Source organism: Eumetopias jubatus, unplaced genomic scaffold, assembly GCF_037043125.1.
Source record: "Eumetopias jubatus isolate StellerSeaLion01/CBP00866 unplaced genomic scaffold, mEumJub1_p1.0 scaffold_7, whole genome shotgun sequence".
Classification (NCBI taxonomy): Eukaryota; Metazoa; Chordata; class Mammalia; order Carnivora; family Otariidae; genus Eumetopias; species Eumetopias jubatus.
This window is the reverse complement of record NW_028274813.1, coordinates 64,938,525-64,958,776: the sequence shown is the minus strand read 5'-3', so window position 1 is coordinate 64,958,776 and position 20,252 is coordinate 64,938,525. Positions and strand designations below refer to the sequence as shown.

The following is a 20,252-nucleotide window of genomic DNA, read 5'->3' as shown; positions in this document are numbered from 1 at the left end:
GACACACCACATAATAAAAAAGACAGCATGATGGAAATACTGTAAAAAAGACACTTCACAAGAAACCAAAATGGCCAATCAAGATATGAAACAGTTCTCAATCTCATCTGTATTCAAAAGAATACAAATTTAAAATACCAATAAAGTAACAATACCAGATTGGCTAACAATTTTTAAATCTGACAGTACTATTTTTGAGGAAGTGTAACTCGAGAAATTCCCATAAATGACATCTGGGACCATAAAATGGTATAGTAGCCTCTTTGTAAAAGTTTTGCATTATACTTAAGTTGAAGATATAAATACATTAAACCCAAAATTCCTAGATACAAACCCAAAAGAAATACATGTGCATATGTATGTACTATGAGACAGGTAAAATATTCCCAGAATCATTTTTTATAACAGCCAAAGACTGCAAACAATCCATCAATTAGAGAAGAGAGAAACTGACATATTAGTACAGTGAAATACTACAGAGCGAAGGAAATGAACAAACTACAGCCATACATAATACAGATGAACCAATATAATGTTGAGGGAAAAGGTAAGACACAAAAGACAACGTCCTGTATGATTCCATTTATGTAAAGTTCACTATCAAACATAACTAAACTAATATATTTGAGCAGCGCACACTTAGTAACATATAAAGAAAACCAAGAAAATTATTACACAAAAATGATAGCAGTTATCCCCATGAGAGAAGGAGGCAGTAGTAATTTGGAAGGGCCAGGTCGTAAGGCTCCTGGGGTACTACTAGCAGTGCTCTATTTATCTCTTGACCTTTCGAAGAGTGATCTCATGGTTGTTCTCTTTGTAGTAATTGGCTAAACTGTGCAATTATGTTTTATACACTTTTCTGCATATAAGTTATTTTCATAATTTTAAAAGGTTTTATATTAATGTTTAAAAATTAATCTCAGGGTGCCTGGGTGGCTCAGTCGGTTAACGCATCCGTCTGGCTCTTGATTTCAGCTCAGGTCATGATCTTAGGGTGATGAGACCGAGCCCCACATTGGGCTCCACACTGGATGTAGAGACTGCTTAAGACTCTCTCCATCTCCCTCTCTCCCCCCACCCAATTCACATGCTCTCTAAAAAAATAGAAAAATAAAACACGACAAATTTTCATTTTTTATTTGCCCAAGTCAACTAATTTTAATGTTTTTAATTATCTGACTTCAAGATTATAACTGTGATGATTAACTTGAAATTCATTACTACAAATATACTGTATAGGCAGAAATGAACCTTACACATTTGTTTCCATATCTAATCACAGTTAATTCGGAGTAACAAAACCTACTGTTGTCTTTTAAGACAATTTTTCTTCCTTTAAATATAGGTAAAGGTACTCATTGGGACCATAATTTATTTATCACCTGAGTTCAACAGATTCAACAATCAGCATGTGATTATCACAGGAGAGCCTTAAAAAAAAAAAATTTACTTGATATTGACAGCAGATCACTTTTAAACTGCAAGACCACTAGAGGTCATCAGAGCAAAACATTCAACACTGAACTAATTACCAGCCTCAAGTTATTTCACAATTACTATAGTTTCCAATGTTTCTAAAATAAGAGTATCTTGCTTAAAACAAAGAAATAAATTACTTAACAAAATCTCTTTTGAGGCACCTGGGTGGCTCAGTTGTTAAGCGTCTGCCTTCGGCTCAGGTCATGATCCCAGGGTCTTGGGATGGAGCCGAGACCTGCATCGGGCTCCCTGCTCCAGGGAGGCCTGCTTCTCCCTCTCCCACTCCCCTTGCTTGTGTTCCCTCTCTGGCTGTGTCTCTCTGTGAAATAAATAAAATCTTTAAAAAAAAAATCTACTTTACTCTAAGAGTTTTCTTACTTTAAACAAAACTTAAATGCTAACACTAGAGACAGGTCAGTTTTGTTTAATGATTATTAAACATGCTCTACAACTTTTTGGAAAACTGACAATATACTTAGAGACTATAAAACCATCAACAAGCAAATTTTAACATCCCAAGGAATTAGCAAAGTTAATTCTTAAATACTTTATGTAGAGAAGCAAATTAAAGAAAAAACAGGTTATAGCAACTATTAATAAATTCAAAACACCACTATTTAAAATAGTAGGCTCTCAGCAGCTCTATTCTGCCCACAGGTCCTGTTCTGTGCTATTAATAAAAACACCTTTTGGGGGCACCTGCGTGGCTCAGTCAGTTGAGTGGATGCATTCAGCTCGGGTCAGGATCTCAGGGTCCTGGGATCAAGCCCCAAGTTGGGCTCCCAGCTCAGAGCGGAGTCCGCTTCTCTCTCCCACTCCTACTGGTGTTCTAATAAATAAGATATTTAAAAATAAACAAACACCTTTCGGCACATTAATTAATTAAAATAAAATAGGCTCTCAACAAGTATTAGTACCCTCTCCCCTAATGATCAACTGAAATTATAAAAGTGGTTCTATTCCAAGCACTTAAATATCTGGAATTAAGCAAGGGTCAGCCAGCTATAAATAATATAAAAGTATAAAGACTCAGCTGACCCACTGACATTTTACATAAAATGAAATAGAAAATAATTCATTTAATACAGAGGTTTCAAAACCTAGGTAATTATCAGAATCATTAAGGAACTTAGATATTAAAACAGACATTAAACTTAGCCTCATAATTCAGTATGGTGAGGCACTACACAGAAAGCTTTGTATAATCATCTAGTGATATAAAAGCTGTTCCCCACTTAACAAGGTGGCCTCAAACGGCATACTATGCTTTCAAGAATGAACAAAAAGCCTGCTCGCAATAGCTTAGAAAGTTTTCACAAAAATAACTTTCCAGGGCACCTAGGTGGCTCAGTCAGTTAAGTGTCTACCTTCAGCTCAGGTCATGATCCCAGGGATCCTGGGATCAAGGCCCTGTGTTGGACTCCCTGCTCAGTGGGGAGCCTGCTTCTCCCTCTCCCTCTGCCACGCCCGTGCCCCCCCATGCTCTCTCAAATAAAATCTTTCCAAAAAAAATAACTTTCCAATATTATAGACTGCTAAGAATTCTAGAGAAAAGAGAAACACTAAAAATTACTAAGATTTCCAGAGGCAAATAAAATCTGTATTTTGTTATCTCTTCTATCAGAGACTAAAACAAAAGTTAATAAAAATACCACTCCATGCTCAATAATCCCAATGTCATTTTTCATGGTTAATAGTTGGTTTAAAGCATAAGAGATTTTCAACTACCAACTCTGTTCTATTAAGTTCTCATTTATCTGGTATTTGAAAGCATTATGTTCTAGGTAAGCCCATTTTCCATAAACAGAGGAAGTATAGCCCCCCTTTAAGTATAAACCTGTAAGCCATTTTAATGAACTCTCTAAAAACATGTTTACTGACATAGTTAACTACTTTGTAAATCTGTTATAAATTACATCCCATACAAGTTCAGAAAAAACTCCAAAATAATGCAAAAGAGTAACATGGTATCAATAGTACTTATTCAGAATCTGGGGAACAAAAGACTGACACATGCCTTGAGCTGCACAGAGCCACTTCTCCTATCAAAATACTACACTTAAAACATTCTACCAACTGGGGCGCCTGGGTGGCTCAGTCATTAAGCGTCTGCCTTCGGCTCAGGTCATGATCCCAGGGTCCTGGGATGGAGCCCCACGTCGGGCTCCCTGCTCCGCGGGAAGCCTGCTTCTCCCTCTCCCACTCCCCCTGCTTGTGTTCCCTCTCTAGCTGTATCTCTCTCTGTCAAATAAATAAATAAAAGTTAAAAAAAAAAGTCTACCAACTTTTTTTTAAAGATTTTATTTATTTATTGGGGGGGAGGTGGGGGAACACAAGCTAGGGGAGGGGCAGAGAGAAGCAGACTCCCCGCTAAGCAGGGAGCCAAACATGGGGCTTGATTCCAGGACCCCAGGGTCATGACCTGAGCCAAAGACACTTAACCGACTGAGTCACCCAGATGTCCCTCTACCAACTTTTTATTTTTTATTTTTTTAAGATTTTATTTATTTTTTGACAGAGGGACAGCAAGAGAGGGAACACAAGCAGGGGGAGTGGGAGAGGAAGACGCAGGCTTCCCGCCGAGCAGGGAGCCAGATGTGGGGCTCAATCCCAGGACCCTGGGATCATGACCTGATCCGAAGGCAGACGCTTAACAACTGAGCCACCCAGGTGCCCCCCTCTACCAACTTTTTAAAAGAGTTTTCTTGACTCTTGGTCAAGTTTATTATCTCTTTTATTGAAGTACTAGCAACAAGCTTCCCTCTTCCCTCAACGATTCTATTTTGTAGCAAGTGAAGAATCCAAATTATATCTAAGCTAAGGACAAATAAACTCCACTACTTATAACATATTTTATTGTTACTTATGTATCTTTGAAAAGAGAATGAAATTCTTTTTGAGATATGGCCAGGTATAAATTTTTTAAAAAGTGACTAAGTGGAAAAGGCTTCTATATATAAGTGACTTTCAGCTTTCGTTTTTTTTTTTTTTTCTGCTGACAAGATTCTTCAGGAAAGCCAATAATGATTACGTTGACTAAGTATAATACTACGTTCTCAAGACTGGTATGTTTCTTAAAACCTTTTTTCTTATAATTTTTTTATATCTCCCAGGAGATATTTCAAATTTTATAGTAAAAATAAAGATTACAAATAGGGTGCCTGGGTGGCTCAGTTGGCTGGGCGACTGCCTTCGGCTCAGGTCATGATTCCGGAGTCCCGGGATTGAGTCCCGCATGGGGCTCACTGCTCAGCGGGGAGTCTGCTTCTCCCTCTGACCTTACCCCTCTTGTGCTCTCTCTAATAAATAAAATCTTCAAAAAAAAAAAAAAGATTACAAATAATAAAAAATAATCTTATAAGCAAATTTTCAAGAGCAGCAACTCTGAGGCGTCTAGGTGGCTCAGTTGGTTAAATGTCTGCCTGCGGCTGGGGTCATGATCTAGGGTCCTGGGATCAAGCCCCGCACTGGGCTCCCTAGCGGGGAGCCTGCTTCTCCCTCTCTCTCTGGCCTGCTGCTCCCCCTGCTTGTGCGCTCTGTCAAATAAATAAATAAAATCTTAAAAAATTAAAAAAAAAAAACAGCAGCCGAGGGGAATTTATTACTCTCTCAAGCACTTTTTTAGTCCTCAATTAAGGAAATTTCTAACCAGGTAAGCTACTTAAAATCATTATAAATTTTGAGATACTAATGTGAAAAAAAAAAGACATGCTTAGCTGTGAATTTGACTAGCAGAGGTCTACATTCCTTTACCAAAACCCTTCAGGCCAGATGTGTTCTGGAATTTATTACTGAAGTGTATATACTACATATTAGGTAACACCTCATTCACTGCCAACTGCGGCAGTAACAAAATCAAACAAATACAACAAAGTATATGACTTTTCAGTAAGTGGGATAAAGACTATAAATAGCTTTGTATCACTTCAGATAAGGTTCCTGCCATCAATTAGTTAAAAAAACCTTTTGATTATCAGAATTTCGGGACTTGAGAATTGTAAATTGAAAAGGAGGAATAATAACCATCACAAGTATCTGTCAAGTATGCTATGTGCCAAACAGTTTTAAGTATTTAAGTGTATGAACTCATTTACTCCTTAAAATGATCCTGAGTAGGTATTATTTTCCCCGCGTTACAGAAGAGACAAATCGGGTACAAAGGGGTTAAGAAACTTGGCCAACATCCTAATAATAGCAGTGAGACCCTAAGATTTGAATCTAAGCAGTCTCACTCTAGAGCAGCTTCTCCTGATCACCAAACTACACACTATAAAGCTGCTCCACAGAGTGGGGAGAGAAAATCAGGTAGAGAAATAATGTCAGGGTTGACAATCTCATGATACTACCAGGTCCCCTCCCAAACCCAAGGTAGACATCATAACTGTGCCTCAGTAGTGTTAGAAAAGAATTCACATAAGTAACTTAGGCTCTAGGCAGTCATGACAAAACTTTATGAACCAGCAAGCAGGATGCAAAATATCTGCCAGTCCAATTTCATACTAAGAAAATCAAAACACTAAACAAAATCAAGTGTCCTTGTTTTGCCACTAATTAAACAAATGTCACTAAAACATAAGCTCCACAAAATTATGGATATTTCTCTTGTTCACTGATGTATTCCTTTTTTTTTTCACTGATGTATTCCTATTACCCAGGATAGTACATGGCATAAGTAAAAACTCAATAAATATTCGTTGCTGAAAAAATGAAGTCATAATTAGTTTCTCAGTTTCCTCAGTTGTAAAATATTGGAATGACCATATGTATATAATTTCTAGCTAAATCTTAAACCTGGAAGTATCTAATTCATCTACAGTAAATGACAATACTTTAAAAAAAACAATGAGACATTTTATACATGCATAAAGGAAGAACTCACTTCGGTTAAGCAAGTGTTTGTGATTCCAGAAATTCTGTTCATCTAGTCTATGTTAATTCAGTACATTAATGATCAAAATTAAGAAGATACTTAAGACATTTAAAACTCAGCATGAGGGGCTCCTGAGTGGCTCAGTCAGTTAAGCATCGGACTCTTGATTTCGGCTCAGGCTGAGATCGAGCCCCAAGTCGGGCACCATGCTCAGGGTTGAATCTGCTTTTCCCTCTCCCTCTGCTCCTTCCCTCGTTCACTCCACAAAATAGGAGGTCTCCAATTTTGCCCACTTGTGACCAAAGTCCCTGGTATGGGCAAGATAGTCAGAACCCCTATTTACAGGTGGTGGGTCAAAAGCACAGATGACAATCTGCATTGGCAATTAGCACCCAAAGTGGGGGAGGGGAGTGGAGTGTGTTTTGTAGGACTGAGCCCTTAAACCTGTGGGATCTGATGCTATCTTCAGGTAGATACTGTCAGAATTGAATAAAATTGCAGGACACCCAGCTGGTATCACAGAAATGCTTAATGTTTAGAAAAACCCCACATTTGGGATGCCTGGGTGGCTTAGTCGGTTGAGCGTCTGCCTTCTGCACTGGGCTTCCTGCGCAGCGGGAAGCCTACTTCTCCCTCTGCCTGCTGCTCCCCCTGTGCACTCTCTGACAAGTAAATAAATAAAATCTTAAAAACACACACACACAGGGTGCCTGGGTGGCTCAGTTGGTTAGGCGACTGTCTTCGGCTCAGGTCATGGTCCTGGAGTCCCGGGATCGAGTCCCACATCCGGCTCCCTGCTCAGCAGGGAGTCTGCTTCTCTCTCTGACCCTCCTCCCTCTCATGCTCTATCTCATTCTCTCTCTCAAATAAATAAATAAAATCTTTAAAAAAAAAAACCACACACACACACTTGGGTGTCTGAAATGAAGTACAGCTGACCCACAAACAACAGTAGTTTGAGCTGCATGAGCCCACTTATAAACAGATTTTTTTGACAAATATTATACAATATTGTTAAATGTACTTTCTTTTCCTTATGATTTTTTTTTAAAGATTTTATTTATTTATTTGACAGAGAGAGAGACAGCGAGAGAGGGAACACAAGCAGGGGGAGAGGGAGAAGCAGGCTTCCCGTGGAGCAGGGAGCCCGATACGGGGCTCAATCCCAGGACCCAGGGACCATGACCTGAGCCGAAGGCAGATGCTTAAGGACTGAGCCACCCAGGCGCCCCTCTTTTCCTTATAACTGTTAACATTTTCTTTTCTCTAACTTATTTTATTATAACAATACAGTATGTATATAATACATACAACACTGTTAACTATGTTATCCATAAGGCTTCCCTTCAACAGTAGGTTATTAGTAGTGAAGTTTTGGGGGAGTCAAAAGTTAAATGAGGATTTTCAACGATGCAGGGGTCAGCACCTCCTAACCCCTGCAAGGTTCAAGAGTCAACTGTACTGATAAACTATGGATAGCCCAGGAGATACAGATGAGATGAGTTTTTCCTCACAGGGGCAGTCTCAGATTTTGCTCAGAAATGATGTGCATTTGGCTGAAACACCTTCAAGAACCCAAGCATTTATCAGGAATCTGAAAATTACAGTAGTAGCTATACATGATATATTTGCAAATAAGATGAGAACCTAATCTAAAAGGTTAATAAACCTTTTACCTAATATCATTACTCCTATATTTCTTTTACTTTCTGTACTATGCAGACAGTAAATTCTCTGAAAACATAGGCCACAGTTATAGCCCTCCGATACCACCTTAACATCTTGCAAATCGCATTTTCCATTCTGTATAATGCAGTGCCAACTAAATATGTGTCGAATAAATTAATGTTTCTCTGAGTCTAAGAAATAAAAAAGTATCATTCACTCTGGCTCACACATACTTTAATGTAACTGAGATACAAAGCCCCACTACTAAATCAAAGGTATCAATGATTTTTTTCAGGAGTAAACTGTGCTACTTAATTAGAATTTGTTAACAGATGCTCAAGTCAGAGGGGGAAAATGCTGAATTTTAACACACACATTTTCTCTCTCTCTCTCTCACACACGCATGCGCGCGCATAGCTTACACTGTGTAGTGTTTCTCAAATCCACAAAGCTGCTCTAGCCATTAATTCTTCTATGCTGTTTATGCCAATTCCTACATTTAATGAGTTATGGATATTTTTGCTAGTACACCATATTTTCAGTTATTTACTCTTAATTTTACCAAATACATTTACTAAACAAATATATACAATACAAAGTACAAATTTGCTGAGCCACAGTAAAACAAAATTAAAGCATATAACTGGTGATAAAACCACAAAACTGGGACAGAATATAAATTTTCTCTTTTTAAATGTCTAGACTCTAAAGAGTAAGATTAATAAAGGAAATGAATCCTGTGCAATTATAGACTTAATGATGACAATAATGATAAGCTATACCAAGAAACAGAAATAAAGCCCAGAGATAAGAACATCTATGTCATTCCAATTCAGAAATGTGGACCTGAGACAGGACAAGAAACTACAAATTTAGGAGACTCCTTTACGTATTTCAAAAAAAGAAAAATCCTGGCTCAACGATCCAAGGAGCTAAACAGAGGTAATGTGACAGCAAACCAGAGTGTTAGGGTACTCTACTAGAGTCTTTAAGGGTACAAGACTCTTAAGAGACAGCACAAACTTGGTATTTTTTAAGGGGGGGGGGAGGACGACACACCTTCCTTAACCTGTAAGTTTATAAGAAAAGTGCCAGAAAATGTGACCATAACTGTCAGCCTAAAACGGACACTGCACAGGAGACTCCCTCTGTGACAATACTAGAAAAGGAAGTAACTGGGATTAAGATAATTAATTACGACTTAGTCTACCTCAAATAATATAAGAAAGAGAATACACTGACCAGCTACTTTGGGGTTAAGTTAGCTATATTCCTAGGCTCTATTTTCATCAGCCTATGACCAGATATGATCATATTGGATGGCTTTGTTAAACAAGGAAGCCACTAGACTGAGTTGGCTTTAATGCCTTAGTAGCCTACATAAGCAAACCAAAACCTAAACCTGTAATGCCTAAAGGTTAAGAAATCCAAACCTAGGAACAACCAATCACGAACAGCCAACAAGGCTTTCCCAAATAATGCCACCTCCTTGTTAATTGGAGGTGAATTGGAGCTGAATCCTGTCTGCGGAGCCCTCGTAACAATTTCTGGTTTGCTGGTGCTCAATTTGAATTGATCTTTGTACAAATAAACCCAAAAATTTAACAGCCTGCAGTTATATTGAAGGTAAGGTGAAGGAGGGCAAAGAGGAAACCTCCTTCACCATTACATTTGAAGCTGCCTGAACAAAAGAACTTGTGTTCACTTTTATATCATCCAGAGTGCCCTACACATACTAGAGATTTGTTTAAATATTAGTTCTGCTGCTTATTCTTGCAACAATTATTTACAGAGTGCTTCCTATGGTTTTAGGGATACAGTGATGCACAAAAGGACAATACAATCCTACTCTCACAGAGCTTATAGCCTACTATAGGAGAGAGAGTAAACAGATCAGGCCTGTGCAATGCAGCTCAATAAATATGATAAAGGAAGTTCACCACATAGGAGGAGGACCTAATTTATACTTGCAGGCTCAGAGATGATTTCCCAGAGGAAATAACAGCTAAATTCTCAATTGAAGAGAAAATAGTTCAAACAGGAGAGGAACTGTTCCATGCAGAGAGAACAGCATGTGTGAAGGCCTAAGGGGAAAGAGGACACACTAACTTTACCAGAATTTAAAGAAACAAAGCATGACTAGAACTTTATATGTCTCAGGGGAGAGGGGTAGAAGAGAGGAAGGAGACGATACCAGGGAGATAAAGCTGGAAGCCATGTCGTAAAAAGACTTATTAGAAAAATACCACTAAAAAACCATATGTATCTGAATATATCAGTATTGATATATTGATGAATGAAGTATATTGAATATATCAGGGTCCTGGGACTGAGCCCAGTGCATTAGTATAACATACATAATATAAAAAAAGTTATGAAGATCTCTTAAATATTCTCCAACACAACAGCAGAGGTAATAGTATAGAAAAAGCTCAAGAGCAACAAATGACCTGATATAAAAACGGGCCGATCTGAATAGACCAAAATGATATACAAATGGCCAACAAGCATATGAAAACACAGTCAACATCACTGATCATTAAAGAAATGTAAGCCAAGCTACAACAACCTCAGAACTGTTAGAATGACTACTTAAAAAAAAAAAAGGCAGGGGGGAGAGAAAGAAAAGAAAAAAAAAGAGAAAAAAAATAACAAGTGTTGACAAAGATATAGAGAAATTGAAACTTGTCCCTTGTATGCATCACCTAGCTTCCAAAGAATATTAAATTTGATTATCTTCTTTCACCTCACCTTCCCTCTACCTTTTCCCCTTCTCCCACCCCCAGTGATATATTTTAAAGCAATTTCCAGATATCTTATTTCACCCATAAATACTTTTGTGTACTTTGGTAACAAATGAGGGTATTTCATTTATATGAACAAAATGCCATTACCACACCTAGTAAAATTAACAGTGATTCTTTGTATTATCAAATAGCCAATCCAGGGGTGCCTGGGTGGCTCAGGTGGTTAAGTGTCTGACTCTTAATTTTGGCTCAGGTCATGATCTCAGGGTCATGAGATTGAGCCCCACATTGGGCTCCCCAACTCAGCACAGTCTGCTTGAGATTCTCTTCCTCTGTCCCTCCACCCACTCTCTCTCTCAAATAAATCTTTAACAAAAAATAGCCAATCCATATTCATATTCCCCCAAGTGTCTCATCAACATATTTTTACAGATTTTTAAAATCATATCAGATGGTTATGTCTCTGAAAGGTAAAGAACCTTGGGGAACCTGGGTGGCTCAGTTGGTTAAGCATCTGCCTTCTGCTCAGGTCATGATCTCAGAGTCCTGGGATTGAGCCCCATGCAGAGCTCCCTGCTCAGCGGGGAGTCTGCTTCTCCCTCTACCCCTTCCCCTGGCTTGTGCTCTCTCTCAAACAAATAAAATCTTTAAAAGGGGGGGCGGTTGAAGAATCTAACTGCGTGGAGAATTTTAAGTGAAAAAAAGGAACACAGGAATAGAAAATATAATGCTGAGGGGGAAAAAAGACACCAAAGAGTACTTACTGTAAAACTGCAATGTTAAAATATAAAATAGGTAAAAGTAATCTGTGATGATGAAAGTCAGATTAGTAGTAACTTCTGGTTGGGAGTGGTGACAAAGTAAGAACAAAATAGACACATCTGGGGCACTAGTAATATTCTCCATTTTGATCTCCATCTTGAGTGATTGTGACACTGGTGTGTAAGTTTGTAAAAATTCATCAAATTGTATATTTAAGATCACTATACTAAATGGATGTTATACTTCAAGTTCAGGGAAAATATACTAAAATATCACTCATCTTTTTGAGTATTTATATTTTTATATAAAGTATCACCTACCACATACATATCCTAACACCAAAATATTAATATGGTTATCTCTAGATGGTGAGGTAAGTCATTTGCATTTTCTTTTCTAGGCTTTTCTACAGTCTCCCCACAATTAAAAGTAAAACATTTTAAAATTAAGAATATTGCTATCAGGGCGCCTGGGGGGGCTCAGTCAGCTGGGCATCTGCCTTCGGCTCAGGTCATAATCCCAGGGTCCTGGGACTGAGCCCAGTGCATTAGGCTCCCTGCTCAGCAGGAGGCGTGCTTCTCCCCCACCCCCGGCTTTTACTCTCTCTTGCTCTCACACTCTCTCTCTCAAATAAATAAAGCCAAAAAAAAAAAAAAAAGAATATTGCTATCAATCTAAACATTCCCTCTAAAACATTCATTTATCTTCTCCTCACATTGATAAAAATATACATAATTTTTTTCTCCCACACAATTTGTCTTCCTACTCCACATTGCAGGTTTTAAACAGCTCTGTTACTAGTCAAAACAAATGAGTATTAAAATCCAAGTTTTCATCCCTGGCTAGAGAGAAAGAGAGCTTATAGTATACTTAGGATGCTCAATGTACTGGTCTAAGCACTGGGGACATATATACATATACACACACACACCCTGTTTTCAACTTAGATGCCAGTACATTCCTGCCTGACATGTCACTCTTCTGTTCAAAACTCTGCAATGGCTGCCCATCTCACTCAGAAAAGAAAGCCTGAGTCCTTACCATGGCCAAGAGAGTCTTAATAGTCTAGTCCTTTTTTATTTTTAACATCTCAGCTCTCCCCTCCTACCACTCTCCCCTACACTTCACTCTACCTCAACCATATTGATCACCCCTACTAGTTTCTGAACACATCTAGCACCTACTTTTCTTGGGGCCTTGGTCGCAATGGCAGTGAGTTCTTCCACCACATAACTAACTCCCCCTTACCACATCTTTGCTCATATGTAGTCTTCTCAATGAGACCTATCCTAACTTTCCTTTCAAAAAGCACAAACTGTTCCACAGCCCTGTATACCCCCATCCCTTACTCTCTTTTTCTTCGTACAATACTTACAACTTTCTAACAATACTTTTCATTTATTCACATAATTTCACAATAACTTATTTATAGATTATCACTTCTCTCCTCCCACCCTCAGGCCAAATAAAAACTAAGTTCTGTGAGAGCAGGGATATTTGAATGTTTAGTTCTAGGTTATATCCCAAGCATTTTTTTTTTTTTTTAATTTCCTTAAGTAATCTCTACACCCAATGTGGGGCTCAAACTCACAACCGGAGATCAAGAGTCCCACGCCTTTCCAAATGAGCCAACCAGCTGCCACTATCCCAAGCATTTAGAAGGTGTCTGGCAACTAGCAGGTAAGGAAAGGAGGGAAGAAAGAAGAAAAAAGAAAAGACCTGTGGAAGGTTTAATGACATACCCAGATGGGTGATAATTAGAAGGAAAATTACAATGGCAAATGATGTTTTATTGAAATTACAAATTAAAATTAGTGAAATATCTTCTCAAGAGTAAGGACTCACTCAGTAAAACTTCTACTGGTATTCAGCACAATTCATCATATTTAGTTTTATACACATTTATATTCCCCTATTATAAAGTGTGTAAATTGTAGGGGTGCCTGGGTGGCGGTGGGTTAAGTGGCCGACTCTTGACTTTGGCTCAGGTCATGATCTCAGGGTCCTGGGACAGAGCCCCACATCGGGCTCCCCACTCAGCGGGATTCTCTTCCTCTGCTCCTTCCCCCACTCATGCTCTCTCAAATAAATAAATCTATCTTAAAAAGAAAAAGCAGCAGCTATATGAAGGGTACACTGATGTGCTACCCAGATTCCCTTTCAGAAGTGAATAATTTCTGGGGCGCCTGGGTGGCTCAGTCGTTTTGGTTAAGTATTGGCTTTAGGCTCAGATCATGATCCCAGGGTCCTGGGATTGAGCCCTGCATGCTCCCTGCTCAGTGGGGAGTCTGCCTCTCTCTCTCTCTCTCTCTGCCCCTCCCCCTCTCCCTCTGCCCCTCCCCAGCTTGGGCACTTTCTCTCAGATAAATTAAAAAAAAAAACTGAACAATTTCTTGTATAGCTGCTGGAAGTGCTGCTGGAAAACAGTCTTCACCTGTCATGGCCTTTTCAGGAATTGCCTCAGCTAAAGACAGGTGCCTGCCCAAGTGGCCTCCATCAAGTAACTGATTAAAACAGGGGCACAGAGGTGCCTGGGTGGCTCAGTTGGTTGGGCAGCTGCCTTCGGCTCAGGTCATGATCCCAGGACCTCGGGATCGAGCCCCGCATTGGACTTCCTGATCCACAGGGAGCCTATTTCTCCTCTCCCTCTGCCTGCAGCTCCCCCAGCTTGTGCGCTCTATCTCACTCTGTCAAATAAAAATTTTAAAAAATTAAAACAAAAACAAAAACAGGGGCATAAGGGCGCAGCACCTTCCCACAACTCTGGACAACTCTGAGAGTTATTCCAGCTTCAGAGCTCCCATGGAGTCAACTGTGGCTTTTGTTGATAGTACATTACAGCCCAACTTTTCCCTTCTGTTTCCTTTCCATTCTTTCTACAGATGTTGATCCTAAAAACATCCCCTAATAGACTTCTGCATGCAAATCACCATCTCAGTTTCCCCAGGGAAACTAACTTACAGCCACTGGTGATGGGAATGGTCCAAGAAAGCAGGCTCTACAGTGAAGTTTTGGAGTTGGATCACCTAGCTGCCCAGCTTCAGAGAAACCCACCACTGGTGATGAGCAGAACAGGGAGCCCCTTGCACAAAGTGGCAGTCAACAGTTAAAACTTTCACTGTAGGTAAACTGGGTAGTTTTCCAGTGAAAGGGAATACAGACGTTGGCCAACCTTTTTTATTTTTATTTTTTTAAAAGATTTTTATTTATTGAGAGAAAGAGAGAGAATGACAGCATGAGAGGGAGGAGGGTCAGAGGGAGAAGCAGACTCCCTGCTGAGCAGGGAGCACGATGCGGGACTCGATCCTGGGACTCCAGGTTCATGACGTGAGCAGAAGGCAGTCGCTTAACCAACTGAGCCACCCAGGCACCCTGGCCAACCTTTTTTAAAGGACTAGATACTATTTTGTATTCTATTCTTATTTGTTGTTTTCATTTTTTAACTTTTTAAAAATGGGGTATAACAAAAACAGGTAGGCCCAGAACTGGATTTGACCTGCAAGCCATGGTTTGCCAAACCCTGCACTATAAGGTACAATGTATTAGGCATTTAAGAAATATAAGAAAACAGTAATTATAAGGATCATGAAATTAGGCTGTCGTTACTAAAGGCAATTAACCCTCTGGAAAAAATGTAACAAGAGGTCAAAGTGAGTAATGGGGAATTAAAAACTAAATATGAAAGCCAGAAGGTTCTTTGGTAGCATAAAAAGTCACTCATCTGTAGCAGCTAAGGTCACAGAAGGTTAAGGGGCAGGACCAGGTCTTAATCATGAGTAGCAGAGCTCCAAAGAAAGTTAAACTCTCAGAACAGGTCTGCTTTATCAAGGTTAAGGAATGAATAGAAAAAGAGAAAGACTTGGAACCCTGAAAAAACAGAATGGGGATATGGGTTGATTAACCTGAAAATCCTCAACCCTCAGGTCCCCCTGAGCCCCCTGAGCGTGGAGAAGGAACCTACACACCCTAAGTCCTAGTGTTACTCTTATTAATAAGAGGAGCAGAGTAAAGACCTCTGAAATTCTCTCCTTCATGAAAGATATTACAACAGAAGTTCTAAGAATCATCTTTTCCAAACTGTGGAAATTACAAAGCACTGCAGCTATCTAGGGAGTGTTTATTCAACAAATATGGCTGAATTCTGTTAGGACTGGCAAGCTCTGCCACTTTGTCATTTGCCCTATTCTCCTTACATCCCAGTTCCATGTAGCCATGAAAAACCAACAGCCTGCAATTACAGTGAAAATTCGCAGCCACTAGAGGGGCCAGAATAGGATTGGAGCTCCTTCAAAGTCACACTCCCAGAGAACTGCCATTATTTGACCTATCTGGCAGTTCCCCGGAAGACTCTACTCTAGCAAAGCTGTCTTTATTTGACCTGACTCAGCTCATCTAGTCCAAACAGCCTTTTCTCTGGGTGCCTTTGTCCAAAAACAGTCAGAGGCAATTGTCAAACACTGTGGCCCTAAACTTTAGGCTCTGTACAAGCAGAAAAAGAATGCTAGAACAGAGGTGTAAACTGCCTGGCTGAGTGCTAAAGGCATGTACAAAACATACACATAGAGCCCCTTAGCAAAAACTGGAAGACTTACATGTTCCAGGCATCCAAGGAAGTATCTGTCTATTCATTAGCTTACAGTAACCACATATGACAACAAAATACAGACTTTATGGTATGGTATTAATATCAGCAGTAAAAAATCCAGGGGGTGGGGGGAGAGCAGTCAATATAAACTATATCCCTAAGGAAACACAATTAACTTACTAGACTAAGATTTTAAAACAACTATTTTAAATGTTAAAACTAAAGGAAACCATGTCTAAAGAACTGAAGGAGAATATGAAAATGATGTGTCACCAAACTGACAATGCCAACAAAAATTATTTTTAAAACAATCAAATAGAAATTATAGATTTGAGAAATACAGTAACTAAAATGAAAAATTCAATAGATAGGCTCACAGTAGATACGTGCTGGCAGAAGAATCAGCAAATTTTGAAGGCAGTTCAACTGAGATTAGCCAGTCTGATAAAAATAAAGAATGAGGATAAATGAACAGAGTCTCAGAAACCTGTGGGATACCATTAGGATACCAATAAATGCATAATGGAGAGATGAGAGAGAAAAGGACAGAGTATTTGAATAAGGGCCCCAAATTTCCCAGTTTGATTTAAAAAAAAAATTAATATAGACATCCAAGAAGCTCAATGGATTTCAAGGAGCCTAAACTGAAAGAGATTGGCTCAACACATATCATGATCAAAACTGTTAACGGGGCGCCTGGATGGCTCAGTCATTAAGTGTCTGCCTTCAGCTCAGGTCATGATCCCAGGGTCCTGGGATTGGGCCCTGCATCCGGCTCCCTGCTCAGCGGGGAGTCTGCTTCTCCCTCTCCCACTCCCCCTGCTTGTGCTCTCTGTCAAATAAATAAAATCTTTAAAAACAAAAAAAGTCAACAGTTAGCAAGAAAAGGAGTATCTTGAAAACATCAAGAAAAAAGCAACTTGTCACAAACAAGATTAACAGCTGATTTCTCAGAGAAACCATGGAAGTGGTAGAATGATATATTCACAGCAGTGAAAGAGTGTCAACCAAGAATCTATATCCAACAAAACTGTCCTTCAAAACTGAAGGAGAAATTAAGACATTCCTGATAAACAAAAACTGAAAAAGCTTGCTAGTAGACTTGCCCTAAAAAAAAATACTAAAAGGAGCCCTTCAGGGTAAAATGAGAAGCCACTAACCAGTAATTCAAATCCATATGAAAAATACAGAGCATCAGTACAGGCAACTTTTCAGGTAACTATAAAAAACACTGTATGTTTTTTGTTTGTAACTTTTTTTTCCCCTCATATGTGATTTAAAAGAGGACCACATTCAGCAGATAGTTAGAAATGCGTTGGTAGTATACAATGGATAAAGATGTAATTTTTAGAGGCACCTGGGTGGCTCAGTTGGTTAAGCATCTACCTTTGGCTCAGGTCATGATCTCAGGGTCCTGGGATTGAGCCCCGCATTGGGCTCCTTGTTCAGCGGGGAGCCTGTTTCTCCCTCTCCCTCTGCTGCTCCCCCTGGTATTCTCTAGCTCTCTAATAAATAAAATCTTAAAAAAATTAAAAAACTACAGTAAAAGAACAAGTTAAAATGGTACACAAAAAAAAATTAATTAAATGGCCAGGGGCGCCTGGGTGGCTCAGTCAGTTAAGTGGCTGCCTTTGGCCCGGGTCTTGATCCCAGGGTACCAGGATCGAGCCCCACGTTGGGCTCCCTGCTCAGCAGGAAGCCTGCTTCTCTCTGTCTCTCCCTCTGCCTGCCTCTCTGCCTACTTGTGCTCTCTATCAAAAAATAAAATCTTTAAAAAATAAAATAAATGGTACACCAGAAAATATCTAACACAAAAGAAGACAATAATAAAGGAAAAGGGGGGGTGAGGAGGAGCGCGGGGCAGAAGATGCAGGTGGATGGATAGAGATCTTCCTTGCTTTCAGCAAATTTAGAGCTGAGCCACAGAAGTAGAATTTAGCTTGGGAGAAGCAAGTGGAGACAAGCAGAAGAAATTCAGGAGTGCACACCGTGTGCTTGGGCAGTCGAGGAAGGCTTCCTGAAGGAGGTGAGACTTGGTCTCACTGGTAGGGACCAGTGTGGTAAAGCCCCAGCACCCTCACCATGGACTTCTAGCACCGCCCCGGGGGGAAGACCGGGAGTAGAGGCGTGGCCTCCTCCTCGGAGAGCAACCGAGATCGCAGGGAGCACCTCTGGCAGCTGGCCCTGGAGACCATCGACATCAACAACGACCCATATTTCATGAAGAATCATCTGGGCTCATATGAGTGCAAGCTGTGTCTGACCCTGCACAACAACGAGGGCAGCTACCTGGCACATACCCAAGGGAAGAAGCATCAGACCAACTTGGCCTGGCGAGCCGCCAAGGAGGCCAAGGAGGCCCCGCCCAGCCAGCGCCAGAAAAGGTCAAGGTGGAGGTGAAGAAGTTTGTGAAGATTGGCCGCCCAGGCTACAAACTGACCAAGCAGAGGGACACGGAGATGGGCCAGCAGAGCCTCCTCTTCCAGATTGACTACCCTGAGATCGCCGAGGGCATCATGCCCCGCCACCGCTTCATGTCTGCCTATGAGCAGAGGATCAAGCCTCCTGACGGGCGCTGACAGTACCTGCTCAGGGCTGCCGAGCCCTATGAGACCATCGCCTTCAAGGTCTCCCCCCAGCAGGGGGAGATCGATAAGGCCGAAGGCAAGTTCTGGACTCACTGGAATCGGGAAACCAAGCAGTTTTTCCTGCAGTTTCACTCCAAGATGGAGAAGCCACCAGCCCCTCCAAGCCTCCCTGCTGGGCCTCCTGGGAAGAAGAGACCCCCGCCCCCCCCCCCCGATTGTCTCCCCCACCCCCGGCCGCCTCTGCCAGAGTCTTTGCCCCCGCCACCACCAGGAGGCCTGCCTCTGCCACCCATGCCGCCCAGTGGGCCTGCACCCTCAGGGCCTCCAGGCCCTCCCCAGCTGCCCCCCCCCCAGCTCCCGGTGTCCACCCCCCGGCCCCAGGAGTCCACCCCCCAACATCTGGGGTCCACCCCCCGGCACCAGTGGTCCACCCACCAACATCTGGGGTTCACCCACCGACTCCGGGTATCCACCCTCCAGCCCCAGGGGTCCACCCACCTGCTCCAGGTGTCCATCCTCCCCCATCTGCTGGGGTTCACCCCCAGGCTCCAGGGGTACATCCACCAGCTCCTGCAGTTCACCCCCAGGCCCCGGGGGTGCACCCTCCAGCTCCTGCAGTTCATCCCCAGGCCCCTGGGGTCCACCCACCAGCTCCTGGGGTCTACCCCCAGCCTCCTGGAGTTCACCCCTCAAATCCTGGGGTACATCCCCCAACTCCCATGCCCCCGATGCTGAGGCCCCCACTGCCCTCCGAAGGCCCTGGAAACATTCCTCCCCCTCCCCCAGCCAAATGAAAGGCAGCCCCTTCTCCAGGCAAGTCTGGTGTGTGTTTTCCTTCAGAGCTAAGTTTGGTGCTTTTGTATGGGGCTGTGTGGTGTCCCCACTGATCATTAAATGCCTTCCCCGAGGCCCGGCTTGCAAAAAAAAAAAATAGTAATGATAATAATAATAATAAAGGAAAAGAGGAACAAAAGATATCTAATGTTCAGCAGTGATGTCTTCCCATTTAAATAGTAATCTCTTACACACAAATCCATTCCTTATCACCCTTCTCTGCTTTACTTACCTCAATAGCACTTATCACCATCTGACCACCTTTATTTTCTTTCTCTACTCAATAGAATCTAAGCTTCAAGAGGGCAAGAGCTGTATCTTGTTTATAGCTTTATCCCCAAACACATGCCCATTGAGTAGGTGCTTAATAAAAAGCCAATGAATGAATAAATAAATGAACAATCAGTAGAAATAAGCCTTATGAGAAATGTCTCCCATTTTAAGAGCAGCCTACAAGGAAGGGCTATGTGTGCACATATACAACTTGTAGACTTGGTAGCAAGAAGATAAAGAACTTCCCATCTGATGGGTTTCTATTTTCTCTGCTAAGTAGGAGGTAAAGACATCTGCTGAGTTAGAGGGGAAGGTGGAAGAGCTGAAGATTTACAGACAGCAACTAGCTGCTTTGCGTGCTTCTGTTGAAAATTTCTGTATCAAATTCAAATTCTGATAGGTTTGATTGAGCACTGTTGCCTTAAATCAGCAGTCACATGATT

At 41.1% G+C, this 20,252-nt stretch overlaps 1 protein-coding gene and 1 pseudogene across 2 annotated transcripts in view; one reads left to right on the top strand and one right to left on the bottom strand.

Moving 5' to 3' along the window:
• STRN3 (striatin 3) overlaps positions 1-20,252 on the bottom strand; it is a 104,240-nt gene that overhangs the window by 68,813 nt on the left and 15,175 nt on the right. The window lies entirely within an intron of this gene.
• On the top strand, positions 18,197-19,496 carry LOC148163909 (splicing factor 3A subunit 2 pseudogene; annotated as a pseudogene).